The 17,215-nt window shown below is 44.5% G+C and overlaps 1 protein-coding gene across 4 annotated transcripts in view; it reads left to right on the top strand.

Moving 5' to 3' along the window:
• The first annotated feature begins 227 nt into the window (after positions 1-227).
• The window catches only part of glis2b (GLIS family zinc finger 2b), a 29,310-nt gene continuing 12,322 nt past the window's right edge, over positions 228-17,215 (top strand). For 2 of the 4 annotated variants that reach the window (XM_084925946.1, XM_084925943.1), the window contains exon 1: positions 228-864. The gene's annotated coding sequence lies outside the window, so the exon portion shown is untranslated. Of the gene's footprint in view, positions 865-13,529; positions 14,393-14,418; positions 15,334-17,215 lie in introns of those variants that run through there. The other 2 variants (XM_084925944.1, XM_084925945.1) reach the window with 2 other exon arrangements.

The raw sequence follows: 17,215 nt of genomic DNA, 5'->3' as shown, positions 1-17,215 counted from the left end.
CGGCTGTCTGTGCGCGTCAGACGGTCGTGGGGGAGACTTCCATCAGCACTCAGCGTCTCCCCGAGTGCGGAGAGGGAGGAGAGAGAGAAAAAAAATCAGGCAGAAGACACACGGAGATCACTGCGCGAAAAGAAACCAAAAAACAGCCCTACCTCTGCATCTGGAAAAGCACCGAAGAAGCTAGAGACGATCCTCTCCCTCTACCCCACATCCCGTCGCCAACCCGCCCTATCTATCCTATCCACCACCACCACTTGGTGCCCTCCCACCCCTTCACCCCCGCCCCCTCTTTGGAGAAGCAAGACCACCCATAGGAACCTCTGTACTTGACCAGCGTTGCCATTAAGCGATGCGCTTTGAATTTAGGAAGAAATCACCTATGCGCTTTTGATGCACAGCACAAGCAAGTGGTCTTCGTTGTTTTTTCCTCAGCGGGAACAGTTCAGGCTAAGGATCTCTGGGTGTTTGCACTTTTTTTTGACGGGTTTCCAGTGTCGGGATAACATGCAAAATATCACCCCACGACCACAGACAAGGCTGTCATCCTCGTAGACAAGCCTTTATTTAAACGAGCAGCTGTCACACACGCTGCGTTTTAAGGCTTATGTTTGCTTTTCAATGCTTAGAAATAATCCTGACAATGGTCTGCAAACGGACCGCCTCTCCAGACACCTAGTTCTATTTTCCCAAGACATGACAGCTGTTTATTTCGTTTTTAACGTAGAAAAAGCAACAAACTGACAAGGGGTCTTCTTGACACAGACGCCGTTAGAGCCACGGGACTTTGCGTGCGAAGTTTGCACAGCAGAGATCGGGACCAAGCCGGAGATATCTCGACCACATCCACGGCATTCTCGCTTCAAGGTAAGCCAAAGGCAACCCTATCTGAGACGTCAGTTCTGTGTGTTGTGCCCACTTGTCTTGCGTGGCCACGCTGGTGTGAGTGCGCTCCTGCTTTGTGAGGAAAATTTGCGCGAGTTCAAACAGGGCAGTGACCTATTTTCGGGGACTCTCTCCAGCGGTGCGCCGAAAATCCTGCAGCCAGGACTCCCCGCTCTGTCACAGCCAACAGGCCGGTGGAGGCGAGCGTGCCATCGCCGGGTTTTGTGCCATTCACCCACAAACCGCGTCTTTTCCTAACCTTTTCCGCGTGTCTGCATCCGTTCTTAATCCAGCATCCCTCTCCACAGACCCCGAGAGAGACATTTTTAGAGCAGTGTCACAAATCTCGCCCTATATAGAGGCATGCATCACCGCTCAGCCAGCTGTTGTGCAAGACAGAGCCTCCCTGATAGAAGCTCTCTGATGTTTGCCACCGCATCTGATAGAGAGTTCAACGTCTCCATGCTTGTGAGTGATACGTAAACCGGTGATGTTTGTTATTGGTAAATAACGAAGATGAGAAAATACTTCTTATTTTCTCACTTAAACTTTTCATCTTGCTGCAACTGGGTATAAAATGTGCTGTGATTAAATAGAATATTTTGCCCATAACTATTACCTTAAGACCTCTTTTAGGTGTTTTTATATGCCTGCCATTGTGTCATTTTTTTCCATCCAGTTCTGAGTTAGATGAGGCCAAGCATGTAGCACAGGGGGGCAAGGATGAGCCCTGGCAGAGAAACCTAGATAAAGCGCTATTTTCCTCCAATTAAGCAATTCCACTGTTCCTAAGCCTAATTGTGTGCACACTGGGACTGGGCCTGGGATGGACCTTCTCCCCATTGGCTGCCTCCCCTGGCCCCATTGTTCCAGAAGATGCCAGGGGAGAGAGAGCCGAGCTCTGCCCTGCCAAGGCAGACCTAACAAGGCCTACGCTGGAGGGTAATAAGGCCTGATCATTAAAACGCATTAGGCCACAAGCAGAACGAGGCACACTCAGGGGCTGGGATAAGAGCTGGATGGCTGTATATTTCCAAGGTGACTGTGAGGTGTTCTGTGAACAATATAGTGTGTTGGTGCATGAGAAAAACTCACACAGGCAGCATGTGGAGAGAGGAGGTCTGGCCACAGGCCCACTGGACCTCTCTCAAAGAATGTGGGGAAGGAGCGAAAGAGGCCGTGGAGGCTTTCTGCACAGGGAGAGACTCCTTTTGCTCCCTCCCCGAGGCCCCCACTATATAATCCATAAACCTTCTCAGAACTGTGAGCACAGGTGCTCCTCACATCCACAGCCCGCTGGCTGCATTGTTTATCCAGTCAGCTGATGATCAGTTCAGCCGCAGGTCAACCATAACATCCATCCGAGAGAAAGACTGTGGTCAGACGGAAAGGCATTTATCACCATCGCTATTCAGGCGACGACTCTCTCTCACAACATTTAGTCATTGCAGAGAAAAGTCTCTCATCTCCACCATAAAGCCAGATGTCCACAGAGGTCCAGCTGTGCGTCTTTGTGGTGGCATTCCACGCTCACAGGATGTGTGTGTGTAATTTTCTTGCTGTATATTTCCTTTTTCTTCCCTTAATTCATACTTGGCCATATGTTGGGAACTGGACTGCTGCTGGGAGCAACAACTTGCACCGAGTGCTAGCCAGAGTTATAGGTCTGACAGCCTTTGGCTGCTGTAGTTGGTTCCTCAGAGGATATGTACTATTAAGGCTGTCCACCGTGCCAGTGTCTAAAATCAGATCATGGGTGTGGTATTCACCCCCTCCTCAATTTTCCATGTGTCTTGAGATTGCACCGCAACCGTGACATCATTCAGTTTTGGTCCAAACTGTGAGTGAACGGCAGCTGTTTTATGGTGGAAAAGGTGGAACTCAAAGGCGTACTCCTGCGTCAGCATTACCACGAGGTTTGTGGTAGAGAGATGGTGGGAACCCAGGGTGCACTTGTGCTTAATACCTTAAACGAGGCCCAATAAAAATGGACACCATAGATTTGATTGTTACATTGTGCTTTTTGCATTGCCGCCAAAGAAATCCTCATCTAAAGTCTAAAAGGTGGCAGAAGCAAGTTGGTTTTTTTCACAGTTTCATGTAAAACCACAACAATATGTTTGCCACTTAAGAGGGGAAAAAAACACTGTGCGGAGGGCAAGGATTGCTACCAGTAAGTGGGTGGGATGTAAGTTGCACAAACCTGCTTGGTAAAGCCAAGTTGAGTGTTCGAATTAATATCACAGTGGGGCTTCGTAGCTGCTAGGGATTACAGGCGAGCTGAAAGGCAACTCAGCAGCAGGGGAGGGAGGATTACAGTGGTCAGTGAATGAGGCAGCATGCAGTGAAAACAAGGCACCTGATACACACTTGCGTTTATCTTCCCAGGGATAAGAGCTGCAGCACTTGAGATTTCCCATGGCAGAGCCTGTCCTTTCTGGGGTTTGCATTTGTAGAGAGTTAACGCTAATCAGATGAACAGCCTCGTGCTTCATGCATTAGGGAAATGTCACATCTCGAACGCGTTTGGCGGGGTTGTGCATTCAAGCTCGTTACCAGTGATCGAGGAGATGCAAGTGTTGTGCCAGAAGAAATGTCTTTGTACTGAAGCTAGGCGGAGAAGAGAGGATGGTCAGTTTTTGGATACATTTCTAAGAAAGCTGTGCCTATTTGAAGATAAGTCGCAATGAATGAGTTGCCTGTTATCATTAATTAATTAAATTATTGCCAAAACGCTAAGGCAATGTAATCATTCAATTGCTTACCACTAACTGTACATAAAGGGTGGATAAAACCACTTTGGCATCATCCACTGGTTAGTAAAGTCCTCTCTTGTAGCCTCAAGCTGAACATTGTGACCTGGAGGCTACTTCCATCTAAATCTCAATACCTGAATGTAGATAAACTTGTATATAATAGTAAATCACTTCCAGACGAATCAAATTTTTTATTCTTAATCATTGCCACGTGCTTGCTGAATGACACAGACATATTTTGCAGCGCTGCAGACTGATGTGTCTGTATGGGTCACACTCTTGGATCCATGCATTAAGAATAGACAAAGTGGATACAGTGACTTGACTCATTCTAGTTTGAAAACTGAAAAAGACCAGTGCATACCGCTTTGCTCCCAGGCTGGCTGGGGCTCACGCACCGTGCATTTTTCTCCAGTTAAACTGTAACCACTAATCACCTCATGGCCTCACTGCTTCCTCCTCGAGCAGACCATTCCTGTGTCCCCAGGGTGGGTTAAACTACCCCTCAGCCCCCTGCCCCGAGGGGATATATGGTCTACCCTTTTCTTAAATCACCTGTGTGGGACATCCTAAATGAGTGCTCGGGTTTGGCTTTTTCTGTGAGGATCTGCCACGGTGAAGTTTAGGGTCAGTTCCTCTGCTGCAAGTGTGCAGTCCTGCATTTCCAAAATAAACACAGACAACTCAGTGCTTCACTCCAACCACCCCGCCCTACCTCTTCCCATTCTCTTTAAAGCGCCTTCTGCACTCCCTGCTCAGTATTTCTATCATGAGAGAATTTCAGCTCGCAAAGCCTTGCAGACAATATGCAGACCATGTCTGGGGCAGGGCACTGCTGATGAGGAAAGATAGAGAAGGAGAGCTAAGACATGGGAGATTTTAGAGGAAGACGCTCTCTTTTTTTCCCTTTTATTCTCCTTTCCTTTTTACTTTTTGTACTTTTGGTCCATTTCCAGCTTCATTGTTACTGTTTAACTTGCAAATGAAAGTAAAAGTAGATCTAGTTTGACTCTTTAAGGGATCAGAGAGCTGAGTTAAGGGATCTGCCAGTTGTACAGTAATATACCCAAAGTATTGTGGTTGAAGTGGAGCCACAGCTGGTTTATGTTATTATTTAGTTGCTCGGTCAACACCCTGGATTCTGTCGTATGTGCTCAGGGGCACTACAGCAGTCCAGTTTGACTTTGTGTGTTTGCTTGTTTGAGGAGAAAAGAAAGGGAGGAGCTCTGCCTGTGAGTATGGCTGAGGAGTATCGGACTGGGAAGGGAGGAATTGTGAGGGTTTCTTTTTTTTCTTTTTAAGAGAAGGGGGTGAGGGAGAGAGATGGGTGAGGCATTTCTGAGATTCACATAAGGCTCTCAAGTCTGGGCCTGGGCCTGGCTCTCTGTCTGGGCATATCCAATCCTGTCAGCTAGCTTCCAGACTTTGCCCCCTTCACCCCCCTCCCTCCTACCACCCTCTTCCCCTCCATCCCTAATTCCCTGGGACTCCATTTCCTCCTCGCGTTCAACTCGGCTTCTATTCCCTTCTCTTCCTCCGTCCTTCCCTCACGTTTTTTGTCTCCCACTTTCCATGAGCTCCCAGCTTCATGTACATTACATAAGACATTCTCCATCTTATACATTCAGTAAAAGGAAGAGAGTTAGAGGGGGGGAAAGTTTGGCCTCTTAGTGTTTGTACCTTCTCTGTGGTGTTGTGGAGATGTTGCCAGCACTAATTTAATTCATATGTACCGTGGTTGTTTTCCCTTTTTTTCCCCTCTTACCAGGGAGCCTTATGTAATTTGGGAATGTTTTAAGTTTGAGGCTGCTTTTTGAGACTAATTCTGACCTCAGACACTTCTGTGAAACAGCCTCACTGTTTTTATTTGCTCGCTAAAAGTGAATTGGCTTCAGTGGCCATCTTAACTATTGACGGTCGCCATCTGAAAGCCGCGTACTCGCTCTTTGTTTGCTCGTGTCTTTAATAATCGGTGCTGTCAGTCATAGTTGACTTTGCCATTCCTTATCTGATTCTAAAGTGTTGGTATTGATTCAGATGCAAGAGCATGGCTATTTTCTTGCCCTTCAGCTCTAACTGAGACTCTCTCTCAGGCTCGTTCCCTCAAAGGCTGCCGATGTGCGGTTTGTTCCACAACACATTTATTTGGTTCTTCGCCGTTCGATCTCTCGTTTCGCCAAAACGAGAGGAGGAATCGGCACCAGATCTTTCTGAAGCTCAGCTCCAACTGATTGCACGACTTGGACGCGTCAACAAATTTAAATCGAGAGTTTAGTGCTGTTCCATTTTACAGCATTATGCTCAACTCTGTCTGTCGCCATCTCAGTCACCCTCCATCTGTCCCTTTGCATCTGTCTCTCTGCTCTCTTTTTCCCTGCTTCCCACTCTTGAATGGAGCTTCAAAAAAAAAAAGGGAAAAAAAGATGAAAGCTGCAGGGTGGAGCCTGTCACCAGTTGAGCTAGAACACAGAAATACAGAGAAAAAAGGAGAGGGGTGGGAGACAAAGGTAGAAAAAGAGAGAGGGAGAGAAAAGACTGTCATATTGACCTTGTCATATTGCCAGCCATGGTGGGAGGAGACATGGGGCGGAGGGTTAGTCAGAGAAAACAGGCGCTCCATGTGAGGAGGGAGAACACAGGGCTGCCATTAAGTTGGCAGAGCCTCACAAGGAAAAGACAACGCAAGCTTTGTGCCTACATGTATACGTGCGATCACTGGAGAGGGAGGAAGAAGGGCTAAAATGGAGGTATAGCAGACAGTCTGGGAGTTGGGGGTACACCGAGATTTAAAGAAGCAGGAGCTCCACAACAGTCCTGCTGCTATCCATAACATGAAAACATGCATCACGTCACTTAGTCTACTAATTGCTCTCTGCTGTTGTGCATTTCTCCCTCTTCCTGTTTTCCTCCCTTTTCATTATGCTTTGGCTTGGAAAGCAAAGCCCCTCTTCTGTCCCTCCTCTTACATGAACACATTCGTGCACACGTATAGACCCACATGCTGACAAAGCCGCACCAGTGGAAACACTCCCAGAGCACATCTGGGCCTGTGCCCCACCTTCTTTGTTGTTGCCATTCAGTACAGTTGGTGCACAGGTGTCGCCCAGCCCCGCTTGAGAGAAAGCGACAGGGGTGAAGGAGTTTAAAAGTTAAAGGTGCAGCAGACGTAAGCCTCAGCCGTACCACGATGCAAAATAAAGAGAGCACCCACCGACTCCGTGCCTCGCCTCGAGCCTACAGGAGGCCGCGTTGCATAAAGTTGTTGTTGGAATCATATTACCGAGGCTATTGAATAAGAAGACCTACTTCCCAGGGATTTCTCTATTGAGTTGCAAGAAAATGAAAGTGGCTGGAGTCAGTGTGTAAAAAGAAAGGGGTTTGTTTCTCATGCGTGTGGTGCTATAATATTCCCGTCCAGGAAATGACTGTGAGACAGACGAACCCCTCCCAAAAGCTGGAGCGGTACCACAGCGCTCTGAACTGGTCTGAACTCCACAGCACACAGCTAAGCATGCAGCTCACTCGTGCATGGGTTCGTACCCAAGAGCCGGACAGTCGGTATGTCTGTGTGTGCCTGCACTGTGTGGATGCATACTATAATTCGCACCCCAATCCTTGATGTTGTCACCGAATCAATAGACCACAGGGACAGATCCACCGGTGCTAAAAGTAATTCAGTTCTTCTTAATGTGCCTCAGTTTCTATAAATATCAACCCTAATAAAATGCCCTCAGACTGTTTTGAACTTTGTAGAGGAGAGAGGGAAAGAGGGGGTTCTCTGACTTTCCCATGCTTTCTTACTCAGATGCTTTATTCTGGGATGTTACCAGTGAGAAAATAACTTGTCCCGTTGAGAGTTCAGCTGAAGACGTTTTATGCACTCTGAGATGTTTTGAAAAGAGTTTAAAGCTCTCATCGTAATTTAAGTATATACTTTCATATATCCTCAAATTTTAGTGTACACACCTGTTGGCTTTGAGCTGAAGTCATTTCTCTTTAGGCTTAAATCCAGAGCTGGGTTTTAGGGAGTGGTCAACAATAGTTTTTGTGTGTGTGTGTGTGTTGCTGAGACAACCTGGTAATTTAAAGATTTAGGCAGGTGCCAGTGCTTTGCATTCCTATCCTGACCTTGTGCTCATTTCTGCTGCCTTTAGGGGAGGTCTGCCTCGGCACAATTGGTGAAGCAGAGGTGGGTCCACGCGCTCGTGGAATCATTTTTTTAAATTCATAACATAAGTTTAAATCTTTTTAGTTACTTTAAAGTGCTATACGATTCAGACTTTTAGTGGAAAGAATTTCACTCCACGTCTGTTGTATATACATAGTATTAACATATTTCATCTGTGCTGCCCCACCAAGGAAATGAAGAGGAAAGGAGGTTTACTTTGAGAGAAATGCATACCTCCAAATCAAACAATGAAATTCGCTCCTTCGCTTAAATGTCATATCGCACGTCTGGCTGTTAGAATAATGCTAATGTTTGTGTGAGTCAGCTGGAATGACAGCATCTAGTGTGGGAGTAGCAAAGAACCGTCACTTCCGAAATACAGACCTTTTTCAGTAAATCCCAGCAAAACAGCCGCAGCTGGTTAGTAGGCTGATGTGAGGATGGGTGTGGGGGTGGAGAGTCCTGATGTTTGATAAATTAAATAATTTCAGAAGTTCCTTCAGTAGATGTAATTTAGCGTGCTTGAAAGAGGATCCACAGCTGAACGCACGCAAGCAAAAAATCACCCAAACTTTTGCTTTGGGAAACATAAATGCTCACTTTTATCATAGCTGTTTTGTTTTTTTTCTTCTTCTATCACCCAGCGCTCACACAGTGTCGGGCTGTTTTAACTTCCTCTCTCATTGGCTTCATTCCTTCCTTCCTTTCGTCTCCCCACCTCCCTTCTTTCCTCCGCCGTTGCTTTCCTACTGAGTGTGGTGTGGTGACGCCCCTGCTTGGCTGGTGCTCCAACTCCAGACCCTGTGATTGCGCGCAGGAGTCAGAGGATTGCATCACTGCCTGTGGGGAGCGGCCACAGGAATGGACTGAAGGGGGGGGGGGGGGGCAGTAGGGAAAAGAGAGATAAAGAGTCGTGAGAGAAGTCAACAAAGGAGAGGGAAAAGAAGGGGAGAGAGCGATGACAGACGCTGAGTATATAGATGTAAAAAGTGAAGAGCAAGTTAAGAGGGAATGGAGATGAGGCATGTTTTGTTTATGTGGAAGTATGTGAGAGCAAAGATGAGAGATCAGGAGTGAGGGCTGGAGGGAATGCAGTCGGTAGGCTGCAGAGGGGAGACAGGCCCAGCAGAGTTACTGTGGAGGTCAAAGTAAGCCTGGGTGGGGATGCCAATCAGATATTCAGATCTTCTCTTCTCTTCTCTTCTCTTCTCTTCTCTTCTCTTCTCTTCTCTTCTCTTCTCTTCTCTTCTCTTCTCTTCTCTTCTCTTCTCTTCTCTTCTCACGGATGGCAGTAGAGCTGAGTTCACTGGTTGCTATTGCCCCACTGGTGCATCACCAGATGCCAAATGTTGTGAAATGCCCCGCGTTATTGTAAGATTACTCACCGCTCTTCAAAGCCTGCGGTACCGCTGTGTGAAGTGCCTTAAGCATTAGCGTCGGATGGGTTCACCGCTTAAACATTCATCAAACAGCCAGAGGTAGATGTCCTCGTTGGGGATTAGCTCGTTACCAGTGATTGCTGTCCTGATGCTACGATATACATTTAAACTGTTAATTAAAACCTTATGTGGCCCATCTGATTGTGAATGGGGAATAGGTGGGAGAAAAACAATCCAGTGACTCAAAACACATGCTGCTACACGTGGGCTCACAGTCACGTACAGTTCATGTCATACAACAGCTCATAAACTATAGCCGGGTAGGAAGGTTCCTAGCCTCACGCCAATATGTAGCAGTTGTCTCCTGCTTTACCTGCCTCTTCCTTTATTTTTTCCGTCTTAATACATAAAAAAAACATACATAATATTGCGAGACACTGATACAAGACTAACTGGCAAATTAAAGCTTTTTTAACATACCTCTATTCTCTTTCCATCTTACTCCTCACCTAACCAAGACTGCCACAATCCCTGGTTTAGCGGCCCATGAGGCTTACAGACACATTGTGAAATCTCAGTCAAATGGCTTTTTATAGATCATTCGAGGCCTAATCTCACTATATGGCAGACTAAGTGGAATTGCTGCTTTGTTGTCAGGTCTGGTCTGAGTGCTGTTACTGCTCCATACGCAGCCTGGTGGAGTGTGTTGATTCAAATTAAACATGCACAGCACATCAACCCATAGCTTCTAGTAACAGATAACTGATGTCAGGGGGCAAGACCTTACACTTTCACTGTAAAAATAAATAAATAGATGAAATGAAATTAAAAAATCCCTCTAATGTGCTCCACTTTTCCTCTATACCGGACTTTCAGCCTGAATAAGCCATGAAATGTATTTGACCAATTCTAATCAGACTACAAATGGAAACCATAAAGCTGCTGTTATCCCACAGATTCTGTACATCTATGGGGAATAAATCAGAGATTAAAGCGATTATAAACATTGACATCAAAACCTCTCTAGTGGATAAACTATGTGATAATAACACACTTTCTAAATTTACCCCAGGCATTATGAGTGCATATAAACATCATTAGTGCATATCCTACAGGTCTAAAGTGCAAGTCTGTAACAGGAAACTACGGTAAATACCTGGTAGTTTCCTCTAAGGGATCAAATAACTGGGGGAGCAGGTAAGAGACAAGCTACACCGTTGGACAGGTTGTAGGCCTAACACAGACAGAGAGAAACGGCCATTTACACCTACAGCCAATTTAAAATCACTAGTTAACCCAAACCAATGCTTGTCTTTGGACTGTGGGAGGAAGCAGAATACTGGAAGAAAACCCAGAGACGGGGATAACCTCCAAACTTGACTGAGAAAGGCTCCACCTTGGACGCAAACCACAACCTTCTTCTTGTAAGGCAACAGTGCTAAGCACCACCCAGCCACCATTTCCCAATATTGGCTATTATTATTATTATATCTATTCTAACAGATATTTTTTTGCTTTACATGTATGCCTTTGGCAGATTTATATGCCACATTCCCCTTTTGCAACCTCAGTTGGATTGCTAAATAAATGACCAAATTATTAATGTTTATAAAAGTTGGTGTCTCACCAGCAGCTGTAATGCTAAAGAAATAAGAATTATTATAATCCAAAACAGAGAAGAGCAGAAAATACTTATATAATAGATGGTATTGCATTTCTTTATAGTGATCACAACTTTGTGCAACTGCTGTACAGTGAAATTATAAGTCAAGTTTACACTGCAGTGATAAAGAAAAAAATGCTTTTACTAACCAAAAGCTTTACATCACAAGAAACACCACTGTAAGTGTGTGCTCGTCCCTTCTGTTGTAGCAGTCGCCTTTTGACAACAAACCACAAGTGCGACCCGCCCTCCTCGTTCAGCGCCTCCCTCCCTCCTGGCACCTTCCCTCCCTCCCTGCCTTCTGCCTGGAATTCCTGAGTGTCTGAATGCTCTGGCTGGAGGCCATCAGTAGCTCGCTGAGAAGTTTCCTGTTGCACCCTCTCCCTCCTTCACTCCATCTATCCCTTCCTTTTCTCCTTCTTTCTTTCCCTTGCTCTTTTCGCCTCTGCTCTGTTGTGTCTCGGGCCTCTTTCTTCTTCTCTATCTCGGCACCTTTTATCTCTTCTCTGACTTTTATTTGTTGATGATGTATGCCTAATGTCTTTTTAAAACCCTCAAAAGAGCAAGTGGCAATTTTGTGCTTATTCTTCCCTGAAGCATGTTAACACATGTGTGCCTCCCCCCCTATATATTCCAGCCACTGTGACTCCAGCAAAAATAGTTTTTCCTCAATAGCCCTTCCCTTGTGGCTCCATGCTTGCTGCTATTACATAATCCTGTGTAAGATCCTGTGTGCTTTTTTGCAGTAGAGTCAAAGACAAGAGGTAAAGGTTTGAAGGAAAAGTATGAAAAATTGGAGACACCAGCAAAACTTTTTGAAATCCTTATTATACATATGTTTTTTTAAATAAAATGTTTTAATACAGGAAATAAATTGGCTTTGCAGTATTTAAAGCAGAATCTTGTGTAGTATCAGAGGAATGTAAGTAAAGTAAAGTAAAATTTTATTTATATAGCACCTTTCAAGATACAATCACAAAGTGCTTCACAGAAGCTAGAGCATAAAACATAACATAAAATGTGATAAGAGTGAAGGTGGAATATTAACATAAAGGGATAACGAAGCAGTAAATGTAAGAAGAGCAAAAAAAGCAAATAATGAAGAAATAAATACAAGAAGAAAAGGGGAATATGGGGCCCAGAGGAGGAGGAGGAGTGGAAACTGAGGTTTCCTGTTTGAGGAGGTGGCTGGCTGAAGAGGACAGAAGCAGGGGAAAAAAACCCTCTCCTGTGTGTGTGTGTTTGTGTGTTGAGTGATCCATCAGGGGCTTAAACGAGGGAGGGGGTGTATGTGTCAGCAGAGGTGGGGTCACTTGCGGTTATTACTTCGAGAAACGTCGGCGATGAGACAAGTGTGAGGGAAAGAGTGACCATTTTTGGGTCTGTTTTTCGTGCGTCTCTAAATGCAAAGATTCGAATCATCGGCCTTTAACGCGGCTCAGCTGATGATGAACGAAAACGCCTTTGTCGCATCCTTCTCGAATTGATCTCACCTTTGACACGAATCCATGTAAATCTGACTCTTGAGGAAAACTGCAGATTGGAGTCACAGTTGTTTAGAGTACTGCACTTGTTTGCTTGAAAATGTGAGGGTATTGTTTATTTCCTCTAGGCCTGGGTCACAGATGTTGAACAGGGGTCAGAGGTCACACCACACCCTTATCTGTTGGATATAAAGTCCTGCAGGTTTCAACATGACTGGTGCTGCAGCTGTGGGTCGCTACACATCAGCGCCAAGCCACAGAAAACCTAGAAACACATTTACTAAGAGAGTTACTGACCTTTAGTTCATTAAATGTGCCAGGCAGCCGTTGTGTTTGCTTTGTGATGGCAGAAAGTCCACATTTAGGTCTCAGTAACCCCATAATTATTCTGTTTAAAATGTGATTTAACCACACCGTGCTATAAAAAGTTTTTGGATTTCTGAGTGGACTATACTGGCTCTGATTATGTTCTATCAACTGATATATGCGCATACACATAAGAAGACTCCTTACTGCATGCATACTCTTCCACGTGCATCTTCAAATAATCTATTCCATTCTAATCTATAGACATAGTGCTGTGCTAAAGTCTTGAAGCACTCATCATTTATTTATGTTTTGCTAAGAAAATAAGTGCAGCAATTTATTCAACAAACAAGTGCAAACATACATGGAAATGCAGTATATTTGTGCTTATAGTTCTAATGAGTCAGTATTTGGTAAAATCATCTTTATTCTTCAAAACAGCCTGAACTCTCTCAGCCAAGCTTCATTGTAATTTCTTTAAGTCGTTTGCAGGACTAGTTCTCCAGGCTTCTTGAAGGACATTCATTCTTTGGATGTTGGCCGCCTTTTGTTCCATTCTCTGCTAAGATGATCTCACGTTGCTTTAATAATGTTGAGGTCCAGGCTCTGGGGAAGCCATTGTGTGTGTGAGTGTGTGTGATTCTTCTTCTTTTAAATCCAGGTAGGCTTTTACTGCATTGGGAGTGTGTTGGGGATCATTGTCATGCAAAAAATAAAGCCATTCCCAGTCAGATGCTTTCCAGATGCTACTGCACGGTCGATCAAAATCTGACGGTACTTTTCATAGTTTCAGCAATTTTAACAATATCCTCAACACCACTGACTGAAATGCAGCTCCAAACTATGACAGAGCCTTCACCGTGTTTTTCCTCCCTGTTTCCCTTCCTTAAGAATGGCTTCTTGACTCTTCCACTGAGACCATTTCTGATGGGGCTTCGGTGAACAGTAGTTAAATCAACACAAGGACCAGATGCATCTCTCAGGTCCTGTGTCATTGTTTTTTTTCCAATTTCCTAAGGAAATGACTTTCAGATACTGCTCTAGATAGTTTGCTTTTTTTTAGGACAAGATTGCGCTACACACCACTCCAAGTTATGCCAACCTTTTGGCTAATAGGTCTTTGGGAATCACCTTTTTGGTTGTTTAAAAAAACCTTTCATGCCCGTGAAACTGTGTCATATTTGGCATTTTGTGTTTTCGTGACAGCTATGACAAAACTTCAAAGGAACTTCAGAAAGCCTAGAGAACTATTCCTCAAGACCACTTACAAAACTACACAAAAGTCTGGAAACTTGGAAATGCGTGGTGGCTAAACGTTTGCACTTTATACGTGTTAATGTGAAATCTTTTTTTAATTACGAATGAAATAGTTTTAAATAAAGCTGTATTCACTCAAATATATTCATAATGGTATTTTGAAATATGTGTAAATGATGTCTCTGATTTTACTTATATATTTATTGCCAGTTTAATATTGGCTTAAATGGCATTGTTTAGGTTAACGCCATCGGTCACTGGAAGCTATCTTTCTCATCATGCTTTTTTGCTCTCTCTGTGTTCTCTTCACGTGTGTGCGTGTGCATGTGTGTGTGTGTGTGCGCATGCATGTGTGTGTGTATATAAGAGAACGGAGAGAAAAAAGAGAGCAAAGAGCCCCGGGGAGAACTGGCTTGCCTCCTACAGACCACCTCCCAGGGTCACAGCAGGAGGGAGATTAAGTTACAGCCAAACTCGGAGGGGGTTTCACAAAATGTGTACGCACACACAAACACATTCCCTCACTCTCTGAAACCCACACTGTGACAACAAAATATTGCACAATGCGATTTTATAAACTGTAAAATAATCATCTTATACTGCACAATTATAATGTTTTCTGATGCGTTTTATTGGCGCGTATCTGCACCATCAGACCAAGCAGACTGAGCTGAAACGCAATCCTCACCAGATCAGATTAGGGTAAAGATCAGTCGGTCAGAGTGGGGTCAGCAATGATCCATGTGAGCCTAGCCTCAGAGCACAGGGGTGTTGAAACACATAGCCCTCCTTTGACCTGAAGCCCCCTTGCACTATTTCACCCTATAAGTAACCATGCTGTCTTTCTCACACCCTCCAGTCTCGACCCAGGTTCACCCCTGAACACACACATACTCATACTTTATCAAAGCAAGGTCAGCAGAGTAAGACTCAGGTGGAAGGGTTATACAGGGGAGTAAGTCACAAGGGTTGTTAAAGAGGACATGCACAAGCCTCCTTTTTAGCACGCTTCCTCCTCCACTTCCTCCTCACCCTCGTATATCCTCGCTGTGGCCCCCTCGGTCATCTCTCTGCTCCGCTCTCTCTCCCGCTCAGCTGCTGTAGTCAGTGTTTACTCTGCTAGAGCGAGAGGAGAAGGCCCAAAGAGGGACAATGCCTCCTTTCAGAGACACTGTTGACCCCCACGACTGAGCGAGGAAGTCTACATGGGGGCCAGCCAACACCCCTTCCCCAAACTTCACAGCCATCCGCCATTAGGCTTTATACAAATCCTCGCATATCACACAGACGTGCACACAGAGCACCGTACTCTTTCCACCTCAGTATCACTCTTTCTGTTAGGCACCCTTTCTCTGTCTCATTTTTCCCACAAGCCCCCCCTCTCAGTGACTGAGCGTGGAGTCAAGATCCCGTAAATCCTGTCCAAGATCCACACTCTGTGAGTCACTTCCCAGCCACTCTACTATTTCTCCATTAAGAAACAATCACGAAGGCAGGTTGAGGTGAAATTCAGCACATTCATCAAGAGTTATACTTGTCAAGTCCAGTAACCTGATGAATGAGTAGTAAAGTAGGGGGGAAATGCCCTCTGCAGCCAATTTCTAGATTTGACTGTCTGCGGGCTGCACTTTTACTGCATACTTCTCCTGTCTGTCTGGGTTAAAAAAAAATACAAAGTAGGTGTTGCTTTGCTCCAGGAAGAACATTAGGCTTTGTAGTTATTGTTTAGCTCGCTGTCATTAGGAAGTCCAAGAAACTTTTAGGTGAATCTTGTTTTAAATATTTGTCACATTGTTTGCTTAGGGGCCCCTTTCTTTTATAAGGCCTTCAGGTATTACTGTTTACTCATAGCAATGAACATAATTGCCCCAGGCTGATAATGAATAAAAGCCAATGGAGCTTTGAGCCTACAAATGACACATGTGCAGACATTGATCAGTTATTTTTTATCAGCTTGCTGCTGATTAAAATAATATTTTTCCTCATTCATCTCAAAGAAATTAAAGCTGTAGTTCAGTGGACACATGTAACCCAAAAAATTAAAACCCTACAACTTAATGTTGAACACTTATTTATTTATTTGGAATTTAAAAGCAAGAAAAGACTGGACAGTAAAGCTCTTTTGGGAAAAAAAAGGTGGCATTTTCTCAACATGCAGCAGGACGAATGATATAAACAATAGTCTTTGTTATGCATGGAAACAACACTTTTCTTGGCTAGCTGTTGTTTGAGTGGGCTGGGGGCTGATGCAGAGGCGTGTTTAATAAATTGGAGAAAATGAACTGCATAGTCCATTTTTTTTGTGTGTGTGTGTGTGTGTAATGAAAAACTTCGGACATTGTCTAATGTATCAATAAACACAGAATATATCAGGTTATTTTGAATTAGATGTCACCGCAACATCTCAAAAAAGTTGGGAATGGTCCGTGGATGCGTAGCATCCCCTCTTCTTTTAACAACAGGCTATGGACGTCTGGGAGCTGAAGAAACCAGCTGATGGACTGTTGGGAGAGGAATGTCGTCCTGTTCTTGTCTGATTTAGGATTCTAGCTGCTCAACAGTCCTGTGTCTGCTTCGTCTGCTTTTTCATTTCATGATGCATCAAATGTTTTCAGCTGGTGAAAGGTCTGGGCTGCGGGCAGGCCAGTCGGGCACGGAGGCCACTATGAAGCCATGCTGCTGTAATAATTGCAGTATGTGGTTTTGCTGAAATACGCAAGGCCTTCCCTGAAAAAGACGTAGTGTGGGTGGGAGAATGTATTCCTTTAAAATCTGTATGCACCTTTCAGCACTGATGGTGCCCTTCCAGATGCACAAGCTGCCAATTCCATTGGAGCAAATGCTACTCAGTACCATCACAGATCCAGGTTTTCGAACTGAGTGTTGATCTCAAGCCGGGTGGTCCCTCTCTTGGCCAGAAGAGAGAGGGTCAATGTTTTCCAAAAATAATTTCCAATTTCAATTCGTCTGACCACAGAACAGTTTTCCACTTTACGTCAGTCCATTTTAAATGAGCTTTGGCCCGAAGAAGACAGCGGTGTTTCTGGTTCACATATGGCTTCTTCATCGTGTGATAGAGCTCTAACCTACATTTGTTCATAGTACGGTGAACTGTGTTGAAAGACAATAACTTCTGAAAGTTTTTTGAGCCCATGCAATGATTTACATGACAGAGTCATGCCTGGTGTTAATGCAGTATTGCCTCAAGGCCTGAAGATTTTTCGTCTTTTCCTTTGCACACAGAGATTTCTCCAAATTTTCTGAATCTTTTGACGATATTATTTATTTTGAGCAACTCTTGTCTCTCTAAGATGCTGTTT

The sequence above is a fragment of the Perissodus microlepis genome, chromosome 4, assembly GCF_051167445.1.
Source record: "Perissodus microlepis isolate ML-2025 ecotype Zambia chromosome 4, ASM5116744v1, whole genome shotgun sequence".
Taxonomy (NCBI): domain Eukaryota; kingdom Metazoa; phylum Chordata; class Actinopteri; order Cichliformes; family Cichlidae; genus Perissodus; species Perissodus microlepis.
Note: the sequence above shows the minus strand (reverse complement) of the source record. Positions and strands in the feature narration are given on the sequence as shown.